The following is a 25225-nucleotide window of genomic DNA, read 5'->3' as shown; positions in this document are numbered from 1 at the left end:
TAGGGGCAGGTCAGGGAAATATATGGTTACAGGGTTGTCTATTTATCTTGAATATATGGGAATCAGTTAAGGCTCATTTCAGCATACTCTGGGCTCCCTGTTCCCTTTTTGTCTTCCTGTTGGCCGAAGGCTGACCTCTAGGTATCTGACTATAGGTATCCTGTTTTCTCATCATCAGGGACCCATCTAATCTCAGGGTGATTATGCTGGCCTGGGAACAGCTTGACCTGGCCGCAACGGAGATTCCTCGAAGCAGGCAGGGTAGCTGTGAGGGCAGATGGGTGGAGGTCTTCTCAATAGGACACCATGAAAAGACCAAATCTAAAAATAATAGGTATAGAAGAAGAAGTTGTTCAACTCAAAAGCACAGAAAATATATTTAACAAAATCATATAAGAAAACTTTCCCAGCCTACAGAAAGATATGCTTATGAAGATATAAGAAGCTTACAGAACACCAAATAGACTGGATGCAAATCAAAAGTCCTCTCTCCAAATAATAATCAAAACATTAAACATACAGAGTAAAGAAAGAATATTAAGAGCTGCAAAGGAAAAAGGCTAAGTAACATATAAAGGAAGACTTATCAGAATTACACTTGACTTCTCATTGGAGATGATGAAACCCAGAAGGTCATTGTCAAGCATTATTATACAGACATTAAGAGACCATGGATGCAAGCCCAGATTACTATACCCAGCAAAACTGTCAATCACCATAGAAGGCCAAAACAAGATATTCTATGACAATTCTATATTTCACCAATACCTAGCCACAAACCCAGCCCTATACAATATACTAGAAGGAAAATTCTAACCTAAGGCTATACCAACAAAAACACAGGCAATTGATGATCTCATAACAGCAAATCCCAAAGAAGAAAACAACGCACAAATTAGCATCACCAATGATGAAAACTAAGTTAACTAAATTAATGGCAATCACTGGTCATTAATATCCCCTAATGTAAATGGACTCAACTCACCTATAAAAAGGCACAGCCTAACACATTGGATATGAAAACATAATCCATCTTTCTTCTGCATAGAAGAAACACACCTCAACCTCAAAGATAGACATCATCTCAGAGTAAAGGGTTGGGAAAAAATATATCAATCAAATGGACCTAAGAAACAAATGGGTGTAACTATCCTAATATCTAACAAAATAGACTTCAAGCTAAAATCAGTCAAAAGAGACAACGAAGGTCATTTCATATCAGTCACAGGAAAAATCCATCAAGAGAAAATTTCAATGCTGAACTTCTATGCCCCAAATACAAGGGTACCCTCATATGTGAAAGAAACACGTCTAAAGCTTAAATCATATATTAAACCCCACACACTAATAGTGGGAGACTTCAACACTCCCCTCTCAGCACTGGACAGGTCAATGAGACAAAAAATGAACAGAGAAATAAGGGAACTAACAGATGTAATGTAATGGACTTAACAGATATCTATAGAATATTCCATCCAAACAGAAAAAAAAATACCTTCTTCTCAATACCTCATGGAACCTTCTCAAAAATTGAACACATACTTGGTAACAAAACAAACCTAAATAAATACAAAAAAATTAGACTAACCTAATGTGCCTTATCAGATTACCGTGGTATAAAACTAGAAGTCAACAGCAATACTAATTCCAGAAAACCCACAAACGCATGGAAATTAAACAATGTTCACTTGAACCATCAATGGGTCAAGGAAGAAATAATGGGAGAAATTAATGGCTTCCTAAAATTCAATGAAAATGACCACAAAACATACCCAAATTTATGGGACACAATGAAAGCAGAGGAAAGTTCATAGCACTAAACACCTACATAAAGAAGCTAGAAAAATCCCACACTAGTGAATTAGTAGAACAATTGAAAACTTTAGAACAAAAATAGCAAACTCACCTAAGAGAACTAGGCACCAGGAAATAATCAAATTGAGAGCTGAAATTAACAAAATAGAAACAAAGAAAACAATACAAAGAATCAATGAGACAAAGAGCTGGTTCTTTGAAAAAATTAACAAAATAGACAAACTAACCAAAATACAGAGAGAAAATATCCAAATTAACAAAATCAGAAATGAAAAGGGGAACATAACAACAGACATGGAGGAAATACAGAGATTCATCCGGTCATATTTTGAAAACCTGTACTCCACAAAATTGGAAAACTTAAAGGAAATTGACAACTTTCTGGATAAATATCACTTAACAAAATTAAATCAAGACCAGATAAGCAAATTAAACAAACCTATAACTGCTGAAGAAATAGAAACAGTCATCAAAAGTCTCCCAACCAAAAAAATCCCAGGACCAGATGGTTTCAGCACAAAATTCTACAAGACTTTCAAAGAAGAAATAATATCATCACTCCTCAAATTATTCCACACAATAGAAACAGAAGGAATATTGCCAAACTCTTTTTATGAGGCTACAATTACCCTGATACCCAAACCACAGAAAGACATTACTAAGAAAGAGAATTACAGATCAATCTTACTCATGAACATTGATGCAAAAATACTAAATAAAATACTGGCAAATCGAATCCAAGAACATATCAGAACCATCATCCACCATGATCAAGTCGGCTTCATCCCAGAGATGCAGGAATGGTTCAACATACAAAAATCTGTCAATGTCATCCAGTATATAAACAAGCTGAAAAATAAAAACCACATAATTATCTCATTAGATGCCGAAAAAGCATTTGACAAAATACAACATCCCTTCATGTCTTGGAGAGAGCAGGGATACAAGGGAACATACCTAAACATAATTAAGGCAATACACAGCAAGCCAACAGCCAACATCAAATTAAATGGAGAGAAACTCCCAGTGATTCCACTGAAATCAAGAACAAGACAAGGTTGTCCACTCTCTCCATATCTATTCAATATAGATCTTGAGGTCCTAGTTAGAGCAATAAGACACCAAAAGGAGATCAAGGGGATACAAATTGGAAAAGAAGAAGTCAAACTCTTGCCAGGTGGTGGTGGCACATGCTTTTAATTCCAGTACTTAGGAGACAAAGGCAGGTGGATCTCTGTGAGTTTGAGTCCAGCCTGGTCTACAATAGCTAGTTCCAGAACAGGCTCCAAAGCCACAGAGAAACCCTGTCTCGAAAAACAAAAAAACAACAAAAAACAAAATAAAACAAACTCTCACTGTTTGCTGATGATATGATAGTTTTCATAAGTGATCCCAAAAATTCTACCAAGGAACGTCTACAACTCATAAACACTTTCAGCAATGTAGCAGGATACAAGATTAACTCAAAAAAGTCAGTAGCCCTCCTATACACAGATGATAAAAGGGCTGGGGAAAAAATCAGAGAATCAACACCTTTCACAATAGCCACAAACAGCATAAAATATCTCGGAGTAACTCTAACCAAACAAGTGGAAGACTTGTATGAGAAGAACTTTAAATCTTTGAAGAAAGAAATTGAAGAAGACAGCAGAAAGTGGAAAGATCTCCCATGCTCTTTGGTAGGTAGAATTAACATACATAGAAATGGCAATCTTACCAAAAGCAATCTACAAATTCAATGCAATGCCCATCAAAATCCCAGCAAAATTCTTCAAAGACCTTGAAAGAACGGTACTCAACTTCTTATGGAAAAGCAAAAAACCCAGGATAGCCCAAAAAATCCTGTACAATAAAAGAACTTCTGGAGGCATCACAATCCCTGACTTCAAACTCTACTACAGAGCTACAGTACTGAAAACAGCCTGGTATTGGCATAAGAACAGACAGGAGGTCAATGGAACCGAATAGAAGACCCGGATAATCAACCCACACATCTTCGAACACCTGATTTTTGACAAGGAAACAAAAAAAATGAAAAAAAAGAAAGCATATTTAACAAGTGGTGCTGGCATAACTGGATATCAACATGTAGAAGAATGAAAATAGACCCATGTCTATCACCATGCACAAAACTCAAGTCCAAATTGATCAAAGACCGCAACATAAAGCCAGCCACACTGAACCTTTTAAAAAGAAGAGAAAGTGGAAAGTACACTTGAACGCACAGGAAACCACTTCCTAAATATACCCTTGTAGCACAGACACTGAGAGAAATAATAAATGGGACCTCCTGAAATTGAAAAGCTTCTGTAAAGCAAAGGACACGATCAACAAAACAAAATGACAGCCTACAGAATGGGAAAAGATCTTCACTAACCCCACATCAGACAGAGGTCTGATCTCCAAAATATTCAAAGATCTCAGGAAATTGGTCATCAAAAGAACAAATAATCCAATAAAAAATTGGAGTACAAACCTAAACAGAGAACTCTCAACAGAGAATTCTAAAATGGCTGAAAGACACTTAAGGAAATGTTTAACATCCTTAGTCATCAGAGAAATGCAAATCAAAACAACTCTGAGATTCCATTTTACACCTGAAAGAATGGCCAAGATCAAAAACACTGATGACAACTTATGCTGGAGAGGTTGTGGGGTAAAGGGAATACTTTTGCATTGCTGGTGGAAATGCAAGCTGGTACAGCCCCTTTGAATGTCAGTGTGGTGAATTCTCAGAAAATTAGGAAACAACCTTCCTCAAGACCCAGCAATACCACTTTTCGGTATATATCCAAAGGATCGTACCATAAGGGCATGTGCTCAACCATGTTCATAGCAGCTTTGTTTGTCATAGCCAGAATGTGGGAAACAACTTAAATGCCCCTTGACTGAAGAATGGATAAGGAAAATGTGGTACATTTACACAATGGAGTACTACACAGCAGAAAAAATAATGACAACTTGAATTTTGCAGGCAAATGGATGGAGCTAGAAAACATTATTTTGAATGAGGTAACCCAGACACAGAAAGACAATCATTACATGTACTTACTCATAGGTGGTTTTTAAACATAAAGCAAAGAAAGCCAGCCTACAAACCACAATCCCAGAGAATTTAGACAACAATGTGGACACTAAGAGAGACATAGATCTAATCTACATGGGAAGTAGAAAGTAGAAAAAGACAAGATCTCCTGAGTAAATTGGGAGCATGGGGACCTTGGGGAGGGTTGAAAGGGGAGGGGAGAGGCTGGGAGGGGAGCAGAGAAAATGTAGATCTCAATAAATATCAATAAAAAAAGAAAGAAAGAAACTTATATCCTGACATTTTAGGCATAACTTCTGAGGGGAGTCTGGAGACCAAGTGAGGGGATCTGTTAAACATAATCTCATAGGGTGTTAACCCACAATAGTAGGGGGTGTTCCATACTCGAGGTAGATAGGAGGACTGTCCAGTCATCACCAGTTATTAGTGTTAACTTAAAGCCTCCTTTAATGTCCGAACTTAGAGGATGGTATGCACAACGTAATTTCTAATTGGTCTCCAATACCTTAACTAAAATCTTGAGTTACCTTGGAGATGAAAGATAGCCTGGTATCTGACCCTATCATGAAGGGAAGTCCATAGCTTGGAATGAGTTCATCATCTTCTTAACTACTGTTGATGTTGTTTCTTTCAAAGTGAGGAAAACTTTAATCCATCTGGAAAAGGTATCTATCAAAACTAGGAGCTATCTATACCCATATTTGACAGGTCATACCTCAGTGAAATTCACTTCCCAGTGGACTCCGGGGAAAGTTCCTCTCTCTCTTATTTTGAGAGGGTTCCTTCTTCTGTCAGTTAGTAGCCTGTTAGGGGAGGCATTGAGTCACACAGTCTTCCACCAATTGATTCATGTTGAAAATCTTAAACCGTGAGTGTCTCAGGAGCTTCTTTAATTTTCTTTGACTCAGAAGTGTCCTTTTGTGGCAGGCAGGTCCAGGTGAGCTGTCCACTGAAGCCCTCGTCTGGGTCATGCCATTTGAAGGCAAAGAGTGGTTGGTTCTTGGCTTCAAGGGTTAGGTTGAAGAACTGAATATGATTGGAGCTCTGGAAAAAGGGAGTTAGGAGATTATAGCGGTTGGAAACCATAGCGTAAATGTTTTTAACCCATTTGTTAATCTCTCTAAGATCTTGTACTGGTTAATAATAGTCATTGGTCCCTGTCTTCTTAACTGGCAGAAGCGGGGCGTTCCATGGAGATGGGCAAGGCACCAGGATTCTGTGCTCCAGTAGCCAATTAATATGTTTAGTAATGACCAACTTGACCTCTGGGGTCATAAGGTACTGCCTCACTGTGACCTGTTGGGCATTGGCTTTTAAAGCAACTACAACTGGGGCTCTTGGATTGTTAGCCCCAGTGAGTTAGTCTCTCTTCATACTCCTGGGATGGAGCTCTGGAGTTCAACCAGGAGAGATAAAGTAAGAGTCTGTGAAAAGAACCTGTATTCTTCTTCTAGGTCCAGGCATAAGGCATAGACTTCAGGCCATGGGGAGATTATCGCCCCCTTCCCAAAGAAATGAGTTTGGACTTTTACCTTAGCCAATAAATCTCTTCCCAAGAGGAGGTAAGGGCATTCAGGAATAACTATGAAGGAATGTGTAACTTTCTTCCTTTCCAAATCCACATTCCGTTTTGTGGTCCATGATTGTAGGGCCATCCCTGTTTGTCTGATAGAGGATCCAGCGGAGTCTTTAACATTGGATGGTGAGCACCAGTGTTCACCAAGAAATCAACAGGTTGCCCCTCTACTTTTAGGGTTACGCAAGGCTTGAGGAGAGGCTTCAGACCATGTCTCCTTCAGTCATCTGAATCTGCCTATTCTAGGCCCTTTTGTCCTTTCTCTGTTTGTGGACATTCCTTTTCCAATAGCCCTTTTCCTTGCAATAAACGCATCGATTCATTTTGAAGAAGGGGTGTTCATGACCTTTATTATCTCCTCTCTCGTTGATTATGTGGTACAGTCTAGGTTCCCTTTGCCCCTCAGGGCCCTAGATCTTAACTGTTAGTAAAACTTTTGCCAGCCCTTGAGTTTGCTTATTCTTGGGTGTTTCTCTGTTGTTATAAACCTTAGTGACTATAGCAATCAGTTCAGTCAGATTTTTCTCTTTAAGTCCTTTGGGCTGCTGAAGTTTCTTCCTCTTGATATCTGGGGTTGGTTGGTTGATGAGAGTCAGATTGACTGCCATCTGGTTGTCGGGAGCCTCCAGCTTCAATGGACTGTAGGTGCGATAAACTTCTATGAAACGCTCAAGAAATGTTACCGGTGGCTCATCCTTTCCCCTGCACTACCTGACTTACCTTAAACAAATTTGTGAGCTGCCTAGCAGCTGCTCAGAGACTACCTATGAAAATCTGGCAATAGACCTTTAGCTACTCTCTACTCTTGGCTGTGTTTTCACCCCATCCCTCCTGTGGGGGGGGGGATTCCAGAGTGCGAAGAGGGAGAACAGTAGGCACTGCCATCCTGGCAGCTTCCCTGTCCCAGAAGGCTCAGGTGAGGCAGAGGTGCTCTGCAGGGAAACAGGAGGCTTAGAGGAAAGCGAGGCAGAAGTAGAGTCAACAGCTGTGCTCTCTTAGAGGGGGGGGCTCCTAGCCCATCTACAAAGCAGAGAGTTATATGGGGGAGGGAAAAGTTCCTCTTAAGATCAGCAAGTACAAGCAAGGTTGTGGGAGTATTAGATCCATTGCCTTTTTCTTTTGACTTCTTTGATAGGACAGGATGAATGTTAGTTTCTTTTATACTTTAAAAATATGCTGGAAGATTCCCCATAGAGCAGCCGCGGGGCCCAGTGGGTTCCGAGCTGCTTGTGGCGGGTCCCAGGAGAGCGGCTTGCAGTGGGGCGGGCTGGTCCCACCAGCTAGTGGCAGACACATGGTGGTTTAGGCTCATCCTGGCCAGGCTGGTCCTGCCATGCGGCCGGGAGAGCCACCCAAGCGGCCATGTGAGCAGGCGGCAGGTAAAAAGACACAGTAAATAGACATAAAGCTGAACATTTATTACTTAAAGGAGACAGAGAGACACGTGAGCACAGTCAAGAGAGAGAACAGTAAGAATGAGTCCAAGATGGTGGGGAGAGGTCAGGGGTCGCCGGGAGTGGGCGTGGCTTGTCCCTTAAAGGGACCAGAGACCAAAGGAATAAGTTTCATTCTCTGAGGAAGGAAAAAGAAGAAGGAAGAAGAGGTTTTAGCCATGAAGGGGACTAGATCAGGAGGTAGCACCAGGCCCCAATATAGAGAGCTGCAGAGTCTGCAGCAACCTCCTTGAAGCCCTGAAAATGAGAAAGAACAAGGTTCAGGGGAGCTTAGGTTTAGAAGAAGCTTTTCCCATAGTAAAAATTACTTCACATATAGCCACAACAAGGAGACTGACAACAAAAAGGACAACAAGAAAACAAAAACGAGGAGTCATAAAGCCAGCAGACACAGAAGGGGAAACACCGTACTTGGGGTTACGTGAGCATGTACCAGTCCCAAAGGGTTGTAACCCTTTGGCCAGAAGAGGAATTGGAGCATCCCTCATTTTCCTCTGGCTCAGAGATTAGAAACACGTCTGATAGATCTCATTTGAGCCCCACCCCACCCCTACACAGATTATCTAGACACCAGATGCCAGATAAACCCAGAAACTTGCTAATTGGTAGAAACCAGAATAATAGAGTTTGTCAGAGACCAGGGTGTTCCCTCAGAACAAGGTTTGCACTTTCTTGTATGGGCCACCAAAATGTTGGGTCCACAGGGGTTGCATAAAGATGGGGATAGACCACCAATGGTCTAGTAAACCATAAGTAAACTTTATTCCAGGAAAAAATTAAAAACTAAAAAACTAAATCTTCATTGGGCACATAAAACTCATCAGCTAGCTGAGGCCACAGCCAGAGATGGACTTGTGAGGCTGTGGCAAAGGCCAGTTTCTGAACTTCCCCATTTTATAGCAAGAAGCAGCAAGCATTAGGCATGAACAAGGGAATTTTTACAATCTCAAGGTAAAACTCAGATAGAAATTGCTTATTTCCTGAGAAACCGCCACACTGATTTCTACAGTGGCTGCACAAGTTTGCATTCCCACCAACAATGGATGAGTGTTCCCCTCACCCCACATCCTCTCCAGCATAGGCTATCGTTGGTGTTTTTGACTTTAGCTATTCTGACAGGTGTAAGATGGTATCTCAAAGTGGTTTTGATTTGCATTTCCCTGATCACTAAGGAGGTTGAGCATGACCTTAAGTGTCTTTTGGCCATTCGAAGTTCATCTGTTGTGAATTCTCTGTTCAGTTCAGTACCCCATTTTTTAATTGGGTTAATTAGAGTTTTAGTGTCTAGTTTCTTGAGTTCTTTGTATATTTTGGAGATCAGACCTTTGTCTGATGAGGGGTTGGTGAAGATCTTCTCCCAGTCAGAAGGCAGCCTTTTTGTCTTACTGACAGTGTCCTTTGCTTTACAGAAGCTTCTCATTTTCAGTAGATCCCATTTTTTCATTGTTTCTCTTATTGTCTGTGCTACTGGGGTCCTACTTAGGAAGAGGCCTCCTGTGCCTATATCTTGTAGACTACTTCCCACTTTCTCTTCTATCAGGTTCAAAGTGGACGGATTAATGTTGATGTCTTTAATCCATTTAGAGCTGAGTTTTGTGCATGGTGATAGATATGGATCTACTTTCATTCTTTTACAGGTTGACATCCAGTTATGCCAGCACCATTTGTTAAAGATGCTTTCCTTCTTCCATTGTATATCTTTAGCTCCCTTGTCGAAAATTAGGTGTTCATAGGTTTGTGGGTTAATATCTGGGTCTTCTATTCGATTCCATAGGTCGACTTCTCTGTTCTTATGCCAATACCAAGCTGTTTTCAATACTGTAGCTCTGTAATAGAGTTTGAAGTCAGGGATGGTAACGCCTCCCCACTCTTGGGAATATACCCTAGAGATTCCCTAACATACTACAAAAGCATTTGTTCTACTATGTTCATAGCAGCACTATTTGTAATAGCCAGAACCTGGAAACAGCCTAGGTGCCCCTCAATAGAAGAATGGTTAAAAAAGGTGTGGAACATATACACATTAGAGTTTTACTCAGCGGTAAAAAACAATGACATCTTGAATTTTGCATGCAAATGGATGGAAATAGAAAATGCTTTACTGACTGAGGTAAGCCAGACCCAAAAAGAGGAACACGGTATGTATTCACTCATAAGTGGATTCTAACCATAATTAAAGGTCTTTGAGCCTATTATTCGTGACCCTAGAGAAGCTAAATAAGAAGATGAGCCTGATGAAGATTATTTAGCTATCCGCCAGGAGGTAGGAAATAGACAAGAGTCCCAGGTAACCTCGGGTGCATGGGGGGGGGGGGGTGGGAGGGTTGTTGGAAGGGGAGAGGGTTAAAGAGAAGGGAGTAGGGGAGGAATGGGGAAAGCTCTGTGGCCTGGGATGGGGGGGGAGGAAGGAAGGATGAATATGGGATCAGGGAAGAATATATTTCAACTAAGGGAGTCATTTTAGGGTTTACAGGAGACTTGATTATATATGGGATCCCAGGTCCAAGGAGAGATCCCCAGATTGTTCTCTGGACAGAGGAGAGGGTGCCTGAACCGGCCTTGGCCCATAACCATACTGATGAATATTTTGCTTATCACCATAGATCCTTCATCTGGCGAAGGACGGCGATACAGACAGAGACCCACATTGAAGCACCGAACTGAGCCCCCCAAGGTCCAAATGAGGAGCAGAAGGAAAGAGAACATGAGCAAGGAAGGCAAGATCAGAGGGAACCTTCATCCGACGATGGATGGCGATACAGACGGAGACCCACATTGGAGCACCGGATTGAGTCCCCCAATGTCCAAATGAGGAGCAGAAGGAGGAAGAACATGAAAAAGGAAATCAGGACTGCGAAGGATGCTATCACCCACTGATACAAGGGGACGGATCTAATGAGAGTTTACCAAGGCCAGTTGGACTGGGACTGAACAAGGACGTGATCTAACCAGATTCTCGGAATTTGGCGGGATTCTCTGAATGTGGCTGGCCCGAAGTCTTTCTGAAAAACCATTGACTATGACACTGGGACTTGTTTCCTCTGCATATACTGGATTTTGGGGATCCAGTCTGTTTGGATACTCACCTTCCTGGACCTGGAGGGAGGGGGGAGGAACTTGAACTTCCCACAGGGCAGGAAACCCTGACTGCCCTAAGGGATGGAGAGGGAGGAGGAGAGGGAGTGGGGGGAGTGGGAGGGTGTTGGGAAGAGGGACAGAAATGGAAACTTTTATAATTTAATAAAATTACTTTCAAAAAAAAAAAAGAAATTGCCTATTTTACAATTTTCATTAACAGAGTTTTTCAGTTAAACTCATGTTTTTCTTTAGTCCATTGTTTCTCTCTGGGATTCTCTTGTAGTGTTTACCAAAGCTCTGCACTTCCCCTGACACTGCCAGCTTCGCATAGTGGGGAAGGGTATGGGAAATGCACAGCTGTAGGGTCACATACACTCCGCCACTTGAAGGTTAACTCGGTTCATATCCGCTGTTGATCACGGGTGGTCAGGGTGTTATCTTAGGGCTGACTTTCAGTTTGCAGAGCTGACCCTCAGTTTGCAGAGGGCTACTTCAGACTTGCAGATAGAGCTATTGGTTGTAAAACAAAGTAACCCACTGTTGATAGTTAATCCTTAAACTGTAAGAGTCTGCTGTCATTCTCCTAGGCTTACAATTTTATATTTTTTTATTTCTACATTCTTATTTATGGAATCCATAATTTTATATTCTTATTCTTGGACTCTTCAGTTCATCTGACCACTCTTCCCTCTCTTCAACTGAACTCCAGAAGCTCAGCCTAGTGCTTGACTGTGAATCACTGCATCTGCTTCCATCAGTTACTAGATGTAGGTTCTATGATGACAATTATGGTAGTCACTAACCTGATTGAAGGATCTGGCCCCTTCAAACACCCTCTCCACTACTGCTAGGAGTCTTAGCTGGGGTCATCCTTGTGTATTCCTGAGAAAGCATGATGGGGAGAACCACACAGACAGCTGACCCAAGCTAGTGGGAGCTCACAGACTCTGGACTGACAGCTGGAGAACCTTTGTGGGACTGAACTAGACCCTCTGAATGTGGGTGACAGTTATGTGGCTTGATCTGTTGGGGGCTCCCTGGGCAGTGGTACTGGGATCTATCCCAGGTGCACGGACTAGCTTTTTGGAGCCCATTCACTATGGTGGGATACCTTGCTCAATCTTGATATGGAGGGAAGAACTTGCTCCTGCCTCAACTTGGTATGCCAGACCTTGTTGACTCCCTAAGGAAGGCCTTATCCCCTCTGAGGAGTGGATAGGGGATGGGAATGGGTGAGGTGGTGGTGTAGGAGAAGGTGAGGGAGGGGGAACTGGGGTTTGTATAAAAAATGAAAAGTAATTTTTTAAATAAAAATAAGAAAAAGAGAAAAGTTTTTAGCTTTTACAGTTTGGAGAGGGATAAATCTGGGCTCCCATATCACCATATTTTTTGATAATATGGAGAGCGTTTTCTAAAAAGAAGGGGGAAACATTTGAAAAAGGCACATGACTATAACCAAATACATCTCTATTATAGCAGTCACTTAAAATAGTTTCTAGAAGAATGAATCTATTGTTTATTTTCTTTGGTAGTTTCAAATACAAGCAAAGACATGATCATTGTACAACATATACTGCCATAAACTAGATTTGGCTGAGGTCATCAAAATGATCTTTGTATTTTCCCTTTCTTCTCCCCAGTCTATGTATGTTTCCTTAGTTACCTAATATTGGACTGATGATCTTGACTAAAATCACTTTATCATTATTATTTTCCTTTTTCAAAAATTCATCTATTTATTTTACATGCTGGTCTCATGCCTCCCAGTTCCTCTTCCCAATTTCCCTCTCCCACCTCCCAATCCCCTCCTTTTCCATCTTTATCCAGGAAAGGGCATGACTCCTATAATTGTCAATAAAACACGGCATGTCAAGTTGCAGTAAGACTAAGCACCTCCCCATGTATTAAGTCTGAGCAAGGTGACCCAGTATGAAGAGTAGGGTCCCAAAAACCTGTAAGTGAGACAGCCCCTGTTCCCACTGTTATAAACCATAAGAGGACCAAGCTGTACAACTGTAACATATATGCCTAGGTCAGCCTCATGCAGGATCCCTGGTTGTAGGTTCAGTCTCTGTGAACCCCTATGAGCCCAGGTTAATTTCCTGTGTGAGCCTTTCCGTGGCGTCCTTGACCCCTCTGGCTCTTGCATTCCTTTCTGCTCCTCCTCTTTAGGGTTCCCAAACTCCTCATGATATTCAGCTATGGGTCTCTGCATCTGCCCCCAACAGTTACTGTATGAAGGCTCTCTGGCGTCAATTAGGCCAGGCACCAATCTGGTCCCAGGAGATCAATACAGACTATTTATCCACTATTGCTAGGAGTCTAAGCTGGGGCCATCCTTGTAGATTCCTGGGAGAGTCCCCTGCATCAGGCTTCCACCGACCCTGAAATGCCCCTTAGCACTCTGCCCCTCTGTCCACACGAACCTGACAACTCATATTCCCATTCCGACCTGCCCTCAGTCCACTGATGAAATCTCTTCAATTTCCCCTTCCCAGGGAAATATGGGTGTGTCCCCATTGACTCTCCTTATTACCTGTTCCCTAGTCTCTCTGGGTCAATGGATTATAGCATGGTTACCCTTTATTTTACAGCTAATATCTACTTATAAGTAAGTGCATACCATCTTTGTTTTTCTCAGTCTGGGTTACCTCACTCAGGATGATTTTTTTTTCTATTTCCATTCATTTGTCTCCAAATTTCCTTGTATTCCTTTTGTTTAATAGCTGAGTAATACTCCATTGTGTAATTGTACCACATTTTCCTTATTATTTCCTCAGTTTGTAGATTCTGAGTACTACAAATAAAGCTGCGATGAATATAGTTGAGCAAATGTCCTTATGGTTTGGTGGATCATCCTTTGGGTATATGCCCAAGAGTAGTATGGAGTAGGAGGTCCTTCTGTTTATGTGTTACTTTCATTGGTTAACAAATAAAGAAACTGCCTTGGCCTTTTTTTTGATAGGGCAGAACTTAGGTAGGCGGAGTAGACAGAAGTGAATTCTGGGAGGAAGAAAGCAGAGTAAGAGAGAGCCACCATGGAGATGCCAGAGTCAGACATGCTAAATCTTTCCCTGTAAACCACTGCCACGTGGTGATATACAAATTAATAGAAATGGGTTAAATCAAGATATGAGGGTTAGCCAATAAGAGGCTAGAGCAAATGGGCCAAGCAGTGTTTTAATTAATACAATCTCTGTGTGGTTATTTCAGGGCTAAGCTAGTCAGGCAGCCGGGACGAACAAGTGGGTCCTCCATGCAACTGTCGTAGAGCTGGGTCTTGTGATAGGTTGATCTCCAGTTTTCTAAGGAACTGTCACATTGACTTCCAAAGTGGTTGTGCAAGTTTTCACTCCCATGAGCAACGAACATTTAGCCACTGTCGGGTTAAGATAATTTGCACACCAGTTTAACATCAAAACCTTTAACATATACTCCAATAATTAATTCATTAATTTCTAGCCCCCAAATTAAACAAGTACCTTAATACATTTAGGGTTATATAGCAAAATATAATAAAGTAAGTAATGCATAAGTGACATAAATTTAGTTTTCATAGTGCTAGATGCCAAAGAATCTGAGATGAAGGTGCCAGGCAACTTGCTTCTGGTGAGGGATTGATCATTTATAGATGGTGCCAACTCATTGCAGTGTATGTTAGAAGGAGCGAAATTGCTCTCTCAGTCCTCTCTCACAAAGGCACATATCCCATTCATGAAGGATCTAATCACCTAAATTATCTCCCACGATTTTTATTTCTTACTATCATTGCCTTGGTGCTTAGCATTTCAACACATGCATTTTGGAGAAGTACAAACATTCAAGACACAACAACAGTAACTGTAGGATGCATGAATACCAATTATTCTTGGAAAATTATTGAAACATTCCACATATGAAACACCAGAGTGAAATACCACTACGAGATAGTTCTTGGTATGTAGTTTTTTTTTAAAGTAATTTTATTAAATTATAAAAGTTTCCATTTTCGCCCCACCTCCCAACACCCTCCTACTCCCCCCACTCCCTCTCCTCCTCCCTCTTCGTCCCTAAGGGCAGACTGGGTTTCCTGCCCTGTGGGAAGTTCAAGCTCCTCCCCCTCCCTCCAGGTCCAGGAAGGTGAGAATCCAAACAGACTGGATCCCCAAAATCCAGTATATGCAGAGGAAACAAGTCCCAGTGTCATTGTCAATGGCTTTTCAGAAAGACTCCGGGCTAGCCACATTCAGAGAATCCGGCCACATTCAGAGAATCTGGTTGGATCACGTGCTCGTTCAGTCCCAGTCCAACTGGCGTTGGTAAGCTCTCATTAGATCCGTCCCCTTGTATCAGTGGGTGATAGCATCCCTCGCAGTCCTTATTTCTTTTTTCATTTTCTTCGACCTTCTGCTCCTCATTTGGACCTTGGGGGGCTCAGTCCGGTGCTCCAATGTGGGTCTCTGTCTGTATCGTCATCCATCTCCAGATGAAGGATCTATGGTGATAAGCAAAATATTCATCAGTATGGTTATGGGCCAAGGCCAGTTCAGGCACCCTCTCCTCTGTCCAGAGAACAATCTGGGGATCTCTCCTTGGACCTGGGATCCCATATATAATCAAGTCTCCTGTAATCCCAAAAATGACTCCCTTAGTTGAACTATATTCTTCCCTGATCCCATATTCATCCTTCCTCCCTCCCCCACATCCCGGTCCACCGAGCTTTGCCCATTCCTCCCCTACTCCCTTCTTTCTAACCGTCTCCCCTTCCAACAACCCTCCCACCACCCCCCCCCCCATGCACCTGAGGTTACCTGGGACTCTTGTCTATTTCCTACCTCCTGGCGGATAGCTAAATAATCTTCATCAGGTTCATCTTCTTATTTTGCTTCTCTAGGATCACGAATAATAGGCTCAAAGACCTTTAATTATGGTTAGAATCCACTTATGAGTGAATACATACCGTGTTCCTCTTTTTGGGTCTGGCTTACCTCACTCAGTAAAGCGTTTTCTATTTCCATCCATTTGCATGCAAAATTCAAGATGTCATTGTTTTTTACCGCTGAGTAAAACTCTAATGTGTATATGTTCCACACCTTTTTTAACCATTCTTCTATTGAGGGGCACCTAGGCTGCTTCCATGTTCTGGCTATTACAAATAGTGCTGCTATGAACATAGTTGAACAAATGCTTTTGCAGTATGTTAGGGAATCTCTAGGGTATATTCCCAAGAGTGGAATTGCTGGGTCCTGAGGGAGGTTGACTCCCAGTTTCCTGAGAAACCGCCACACTGATTTCCACAGTGGCTGCACAAGTTTGCTTTCCCACCAACAATGGATGAGTGTTCCCCTCATTCCACATCCTCTCCAGCATAGGCTATCAGTGGTGTTTTTGAGTTTGGCTATTCTGACAGGTGTAAGATGATATCTCAAAGTTGTTTTGATTTGCATTTCCCTGATCGCTAAGGAGGTTGAGCATGACCTTAAGTGCCTTTTGGCCATTCGAAATTCATCTGTTGTGAATTCTCTGTTCAGATCAGTACCCCATTTTTTCATTGGGTTAATTAGGGTTTTAGTGTCTAGTTTCTTGAGTTCTTTGTATATTTTGGAGATCAGACCTTTGTCTGATGAGGGGTTGGTGAAGATCTTCTCCCAGTCGGAAGGTAGCCTTTTTGTCTTACTGACAGTGTCCTTTGCTTTACAGAAGCTTCTCAGTTTCAGGAGGTCCCATTTATTCATTGTTTCTCTTATTGTCTGCACTCCTGGGGTTCTACTTAGGAAGTGGTCTCCTGTGCCTATATCTTGTAGACTACTTCCCACTTTCTCTTCTATCAGGTTCAAAGTGGACGGATTAATGTTGATGTCTTTAATCCATTTGGACCTGAGTTTTGTGCATGGTGATAGATATGGATCTATTTTCATTTTTCTACAGGTTGACATCCAGTTATGCCAGCACCATTTGTTAAAGATGCTATCCTTCTTCCATTGTATACCTTTAGCTCCCTTGTCAAAAATCAGGTGTTCATAAATTTGTGGGTTAATATCCGGGTCTTCTATTCGATTCCATAGGTCGACTTCTCTGTTGTTATGCCAATACCAAGCTGTTTTCAACATTGTTGCTCTGTAATAGAGTTTGAAGTCAGGGATGGTAATGCCTCCAGAAGTTCCTTTATTGTATAAGATTGTTTTGGCTATCCTGGGTTTTTTGTTTTGCCATATAAACTTGATTATTGTTCTCTCAAGGTCTGTGAAGAAGTTTGGTGGGATTTTGATGGGAATTGCATTGAATCTATAGATTGCTTTTGGTAGAATTGCCATTTTTACTATGTTGATTCTCCCAATCCAAGAGCAGGGGAGGTCTTTCCATTTTCTGGTATCCTCCTCAATTTCTTTCTTCAAGGACTTAAAGTTCTTGTCAAATAGGTCTTTCACTTCCTTGGTTAGAGTTACCCCAAGATATTTTATGCTATTTGTGGCTATCATGAAAGGTGATGTTTCTCTGATTTCCCTCTCTGCTTCTTTGTCCTTTGTGTATAGGAGGGCAACCGATTTTTTGGAGTTGATCTTGTATCCTGCCACATTACTAAAGGTGTTTATCAACTGTAGGAGTTCTTTGGTAGAGTTTTTGGGGTCGCTTATGTATACTATCATATCGTCTGCAAATAACGAAAGTTTCCAATTCGAATCCCCTTGATTCCCTTATGTTGTCTTATTGCTATTGCTAGAACTTCAAGCACTATATTGAAGAGGTATGGAGAGAGTGGACAGCCTTGTCGTATTCCTGATTTTAGTGGAATGGCTTTGAGTTTCTCTCTGTTCAATTTGATGGTAGCTGTCGGTGTGCTATATATTGCTTTTATTATATTCAGGTATGATCCTCGTAAACCCAATCTCTCCAACACCCTTATCATAAAGGGGTGTTGAATTTTGTCAAATGCTTTCTCAGCATCCAATGAAATGATCATATGGTTTTTTTCTTTCAGTTTATTTATATGATGGATTACATTGATAGATTTGCGTATGTTGAACCAACCCTGCATCTCTGGGATGAAGCCCACTTGATCATAATGGATGATTTTTCTAATGTATTCTTGGATTCGGTTTGCCAGTATTTTATTGAGTATTTTTGCGTCAATGTTCATGAGTGAGATTGGTCTGTAATTCTCTTTCTTGGTTGTGTCTTTGTGTGGTTTTGGTATCAGGGTAACTGTAGCTTCATAAAAAGAGTTTGGCAATGACTCTTCTGTTTCTATATTGTGAAATACATTAAGGAGTATAGGTATTATCTCTTCCTGGAAGTTCTGGTAGAATTCTGCATTGAAACCATCTGGTCCAGGACTTTTTTTGGTAGGGAGATTTTTGATAACTGCTTCTAATTCTTCACGACTGACAGGTCTATTTAGATTGTTCAGCTGGTCTTGGTTCAACTTTGGTATATGGTACTTATCTAAAAAAATGTCCATTTCTTTTACATTTTCCAACTTTGTGGCATATAAATTTTCGTAGTAAGATCTAATGATTCTCTGAATTTCCTCTATGTCTGTGGTTATGTCCCCCTTTTCATTTCTGACCTTATTAATTTGCAAGTTCTCTCTCTGCCGTTTGATTAGTTTGGATAAGGGTTTGTCAATCTTGTTGATTTTCTCCAAGAACCAGCTTTTTGATTCATTGATTCTTTGGATTGTTTTCTGTGTTTCTATTTTGTTGATTTCAGCCCTCAGTTTGATTATTTCCAGTCTTCTAGACCTCCTGGGTGTATCAGCTTCTTTTTTTTCTAGAGCTTTCAAGTGTGCTGTTAAGTCTCCAATGTGTGCTTTCTCCGTTTTCTTTAATTGGGCACTTAGTGCTATGAACTTTCCTCTTAGCACTGCTTTCATAGTGTCCCATAGGTTTGAGTATGTTGTGTCTTTATTTTCATTAAATTCAAGGAAGACTTTAATTTCTTTCTTTATTTCTTCCTTGACCCAGGGGTGATTCAGTAGTTGACTGTTCAACTTCCATGAATTTGTTGGCATCCTGGGGGTAGCACTGTTGTTGAATTCTAACTTTAATCCATGGTAGTCTGATAAGACACAGGTGGTTACTAATATTTTTTTGTATCTGTGGAAGTTTGCTTTGTTACCGAGTATGTGGTCAATTTTCGAGACGGTTCCATGAGCTGCAGAGAAGAAGGTATATTCTTTCCTATTTGGGTGGAATGTTCTATAGATGTCTGTTAAGTCCATTTGATTCAATACCTCTAATAATTCTCTTAATTCTCTGCTGGGTTTCTGTCTGATTGACCTGTCCATTGGTGAGAGAGGAGTGTTGAAGTCTCCTGCTATTAGTGTCTGTGGATTGATGACTGCCTTGAGTTCTAGAAGTGTATCTTTTACATACGTAGGAGGCTTTATATTAGGGGCATAGATATTCAGGATTGAGACTTCCTCCTGGTGAATTGTTCCTGTTATGAGTATAAAATGTCCGTCTCCATCTCTTCTGATTGATTTTAGTTTGAAGTCAATTTTGTTGGAAATTAGAATGGCTACACCTGCTTGTTTCTTAGGTCTGTTTGCTTGAAAAACCTTTTCCCAACCCTTTACTCTGAGTAGATGTCTGTCTTTGTGGTTGAGGTGTGTTTCTTGTAAACAGCAGAATGTTGGATCCTGTTTTCGTATCCAATCTCTTAGTCTGTGCCTTTTTATAGGTGAATTGAGTCCATTAATATTAAGTGATATTAATGACCAGTGGTTGTTGACTCTGGCTATTATGATTTTTTTGTTTGTTTGTTTAATAGAGTTTGTATGTGTCCCTTCTTTGAGTTAAGCTCGTGAAGGGTCGCTAGATGTTTGAGTTATTGTAGGCAGTGTTGGCGATGTTGGATTCCTTGGGTTGCGATTTTCCTTCTATTACTTTCTGTAAGGCTGGGTTTGTAGCTACGAATTGTTTAAATTTGTTCTTATCCTGGAATATTTTGTTTTCTCCATTGACAGTGAATGATAGCTTGGCTGGGTATAGTAGTCTGGGTTTGCATCCATGGTCTCTTAATTTCTGCAGTACCTCTATCCAGGACCTTCTGGCCTTCATGGTCTCCATAGAGAAGTCTGGTGTAAGTCTGATCGATTTACCTTTATAAGTTACTTGACCTTTTTCCTTTGCAGGTCTTAATATTCTTTCTTTAATCTGTATGTTTTGTGTTTTGATTATTATATGGCGAGGGGATGTGTTTTTTTGATCAAGTCTATTCGGTGTTCTGTATGCTTCTTGAACCTTCATAGGAATATCATTCTTTAAGTTGGGAAAGTTTTCTTCTATAATTTTGTTGAATATATTTTCTGGGCCTTTGATCTGCAGTTCTTCTCCTTCTTCAATCCCTATTATTCTTAGATTTGGTTTTTTTATTGTGCCCCAGATTTCTTGAATGTTTTGTGATGAGAATTTGTTGGATTTGCTGATTTCTTTGATCTGAGCATTTATTTTCTCTATGGTATCTTCAGACTCTGAGATTCGTTCTTCCATCTCTTGTATCCTATTGGTTATGCTTGATTCTGTAGTCTCTGTTCGTTTACCTAGATTTTCCATATCCAGCCGGCCCTCGTTTTGTGTTTTCTTCATTGCCTCCATTTCAGTTTTCAATTCTTGAACTGTTTCCATTACCTGTTTGATTGTTTTTTCTTGGTTTCCCAGTGTATCATTCACGGATTTACTCATTTCTTCAAACTTTTTGTTATATTTCTCATCCATTTCTTTACTCATTTCTTCAATCCTTTTGTTGTACTTCTCATCCAGTTCTTTAAGGGGATTATTCATATCCTGTTTAAGGGACTCTATTGCTTTCATCATGGCATTTTTTCCAATTCTTCTGAATTAAGAGGATCAAGTCCTATTGTAGGGTCGTTGGGATCTGGTGATTTCATGTTGTTTTTTAGATTGTTGGAGGAGTTCTTGCCTTGGCGTCTGCCCATCTTTTCCTTCAACTGCTCTATATTGGATCTTCTGGTACCAGGTCAGGTTCCCTTGTTGAGCAGGGACTTCACTGAGAGAATGTCTATCTTTTTTCAGGCAGTGTATTGAAACACAGGCACTCCCTTGTGGCGGGTTGCACTCACAGCCCCGTCCCAGCATGCAAGGGAGCAGCTGTGGGGAGATCTTGTGGCCCCAGGGGGAGGGGAGAAAGAGAGGGAGGTGTACCTGGATGAGGGCTGGGATGGGATTCGGGAGAGCTCAGCAGGGTATAGCCACCACTGCAGGGCAACCAGAAAGTCGAGGGGGGTGGAGAAAGTCTGAATTCCTCCTAGCCGAAGTCCTCGGGCCAGGAGCAACTCACCCCTCCTCCAATAAATGTCTGCTAGAAGATCACTGTCTCTTGCTGGCCAGGAATGTGGCTGAGGTGATTCAGGGCCTGCCTGTCAGGCAGTCTCTCAGAGCACAGGAACTGCCCCTGCCCGGCTGAGCCCACAGCCCAGGCTCAGAGTGCCAGGGAGCAGCTCTGGGGAGATCTTGTGGCCCCAGGGGGAGGGGAGAAAGAGAGGGAGGTGTACCTGGATGAGGGCTGGGATGGGATTCGGGAGAGCTCAGCAGGGTATAGCCACCACTGCAGGGCAACCAGAAAGTCGAGGGGGGTGGGGAAAGTCTGAATTCCTCCTAGCCGAAGTCCTCGGGCCAGGAGCAACTCACCCCTCCTCCAATGGATGTCTGCTAGAAGATCACTGTCTCTTGCTGGCCAGGAATGTGGCTGAGGTGATTCAGGGCCTGCCTGTCAGGCAGGCTCTCAGAGCACAGGAACTGCCCCTGCCCGGATGAGCCCACAGCCCAGGCTCAGAGTCGGTATGTAGTTTTATGGTTTTCTCAAATTGCTTTTGCATGTGACTATGCAATATGTTTTGAGTCATTAGCATTTTTTGTGAAAAATGCCATATCAAATACATATTAAGAATTACATAACTAGTTGTATTTGAACTGTTATTACAAGTTTTCCTGTGGAAGAGTTTTTCAGAACTCATACAAACAATATAATTAATAATTAAATCAGTAAGTAATATAGTTTTGAGTACCTACCATATGTTCTCTTCACTGATTCTGAGTACAAAGACAATGATAAATAAGTGGGACACTGTCTCCATTTGTATCCAAACAATTCAGCCCATTGGGAAATGCAAAGAAGCAAACACTATGATAGTTCAAATAGTTTGTACAAATAGATTCATGCTACAAACCAGGAATTTTGCTTTTCTAGTGCTGTGTATGAATCAATTCAAAATTTAAACAACACTGATCATTTCTTGACTGTAGGTCACTTTGGCTTCCTTGGACAATTTTTGCACATAACCTTTCTTGTCTTTGCAGTGGAACAATGATTGAAGTTAAGGTAATCTTGAGTGTTTTCTTACTCCTATGTCTTAATAAGAAAAGAATAGGGCAACCCTGTATAAGATGAGTGGCAATGGCACATAGTAAGTAGAGCATAAGGAATTCTGATTACTACAGTCACTTTGGAAAATACACAGCATATGGCAAACTAGAATGATCCTGCTAGGGTCAGGGAAAGTTTTCTGAAGTTTAATTTAAGATAAGATCTGAAGACAAGGAGATATTACACATAAAAAGGAAGAGGGAAAAGAGACAAAATATTTTCAAAGACCTCAGACAGAACGGAACAGCCCACAGAACAGTAGGAAGGTGCGGTACAGAGATGGAGAGGATGGGTGAGGCAAGTTGGTGGTGTATAGTGGGTACCCAGAGTCCAGGTTAAACAGAACTTTCTTGCCTATGTCCAGAGTTTTTTTCTTTAATTCATAAAGATTATTCATTAGGACAAATCAGAGTCCTAAGCTGGCCAGTGACTCTGATTATACCAAGTGGAGAGTATACTGAGGTTGCAGAAGGAGCAGGAATGGATGCAGAGAAGCACTTAGGTGGCCATGGATGGCACTTAAGGTGAGACAAGATTGGAGCTAGCATTGGCTAAATGAGTTGCAAAGAAGATAGAGAGACACAGCTGAACTCAAGCACTGTAAGGAAGAAAAATCAACGGGACTTACAGATGGGTTGATGAGTGGGATGAGTGGAAGGCGGAAGTCAAGGGTGGATTGTAGTGCCAACCGTAGAGACACAGAAAAAAGTAGATTTGAAATGTTGAGGTTCGCCAAAGAAAATCATATAGTGATCCTCCTGGATACTGGAAGTAGACAAGATTGCCAGGCAAAAGTTGGGTGCACGGGGGTGGGGGTGGGGTGGGTATAAGGGCAGATGGGTAGAGAAAAGGGAGAAGGGGAGGATTGGGGAGAGCTTGGGAGAATGGGATGGGTGGGATGGAGGAAGGGTGGATTTGGGAGCAGGGAAGTAAATATCTTAATTAAGGGAGCCATTTTAGGGTTTGCAAGAGACTTGACTCTAGAGGGGTTCCCAGGTCCTAGGAGAGGTCCCCACCATAGAACTTTCATCTGGCGATGGATGGAAATAGAGACAGAGACCCACATTGGAGCACTGGTCTGAGTTCCCAAGGTCCAAATGAGGAGCAGAAGGAGGGAGAACATGAGGAAGGAAGTCGGGACTGTGAGGGGTGCATCCACCCACTGAGACAATGGGATTGATCTAATGGGAGCTCACCAAGGCCAGCTGGACTGGGAGTGATGGAGCATGTGATCAAACCGAACTCTCTGAATGTGGCTGTCAATGAAGGCTGACTGAGAAGCCAAGGACAATGGCAGTGGGTTTTGATTCAACTGCATGGACTGGCTTTGTGGGAGGCTGGTTTGTTTGGATGCTCACCTTTATAGACCTGGATGGAGTGGGGAGGACCTTGGACTTCCCACGGGGCAGGGAACCCTGACTGCTCTTAGAACTGGAGAGGGAGAGGGAAGAGGGGAGGGGGAGAGAAAAGGGAGGTGACAAGGAAGTGGAAATTTTTAATAAAATACATAAATAAAAAAACAAAACAAACAAACAAAAGAAAAGAAATGTTGAGGTTCAGTATACATGGAGTTAGAGGCAAGTTTAAACAATCAAAATGAATATAATCAGTAGAATCAAGAACACAGATGCCAGCCTAACTATACATTTTGTGAGTGTGTGATGTCTAACTAGTAATTAATGGCATAAGTGTGGATAAGATAATGGAAAGAGAATATAGAGAGTCTTTCTTGTACAATACTTTTGATGTTTTTTTTCCAGAGAATGATGGCTTGCCAAAAAGAATACAGAGAGGATAAATAGTATACTTTGCTTTACTGACAGCTTAAAGATGATCATATTGCTAGCAGTGCTAAGTTGTTCTCAATGGTTAATGTGTAAGAGTCCGCACTTCCAAATGGATACTCATGCCCGACCCAGGCTGCGCGCTTCCTGAACTCGGGCCCACGAGAAGGGACGATTGTCCTGAGGGTTGAAAACAGAGACACACACAAAAGAGACTTGGCTCATCTACAAGAGTAAATGGCCACTTTATTAAACTCAAGTCAGGTATTTATACCAGTGGGCTAGAAGAATCGAAAATGCAAGGCTTCCTCCCATCCAGGAGCAGTAGGGAAGATTAAAGCCTTCCCGGTGCCTCGGGCAGGGTCAGCTAGGGGAGGCAGGCTATCGGCCCACTGCTAAGACCTTGAATACAAGTCGAATCACCATAACAAAGAGAACCAGGTTCTAGCTAAGTTATCCCCTCAAGCCAGAGCTAGTGCAGAGTCTCCAGGAAGCCGGAGGTCACACGGCCCTGCGAATCGCCAGGAGAGAAGGGAAGAAACTTTGGTAGCTACATTAATGCTCTCAAGAGGTATTATAAGAGTGATGATTAAACTATTTCCAGTGGGGTCAACAGTATACAGATCATATCATAAGTCTTTCCCCTTAGGAATATGATGTATAAGTTATTGTGCCAACTTTTCCTGAGGAAATGAACAGATGTGTACTCATCTCAGACCAGGTACTAATGACAGACCAAAGAAACAATTCAACTCAAGTCCAACTTGGTGAGTTTAATTACGGTTATTTTTAAAAGCATTCATGAGGAACTGTTTGCAGAAGCCTAGAAAAATTGGGAGTGGCTATACCACTGAGAAAAATATCTTCCTTCCCTGGCAACTGGTTAGCCGCTTGTAGATCCTCGGGGAGAAACAAGACCTTTTGAGTTCCTTTCCCCTCCATGAGGACATGCTAATGGACCCAATTTTGTGCAGGTATTCACAGCTGCTGAGAGATCAAGAAACCAATGGCCATGCCATATTCTAAAGACAGTCTTTCACAACAAAAACAGGGAGTTTGGACTGCTTTGGGTGTAGTTGAAGATAAACTGAGCAATGAGATTGTC

This window comes from Myodes glareolus, chromosome X (genome assembly GCF_982192425.1).
Source record: "Myodes glareolus chromosome X, mMyoGla1.1, whole genome shotgun sequence".
NCBI lineage: Eukaryota > Metazoa > Chordata > Mammalia > Rodentia > Cricetidae > Myodes > Myodes glareolus.
Note: the sequence above shows the minus strand (reverse complement) of the source record.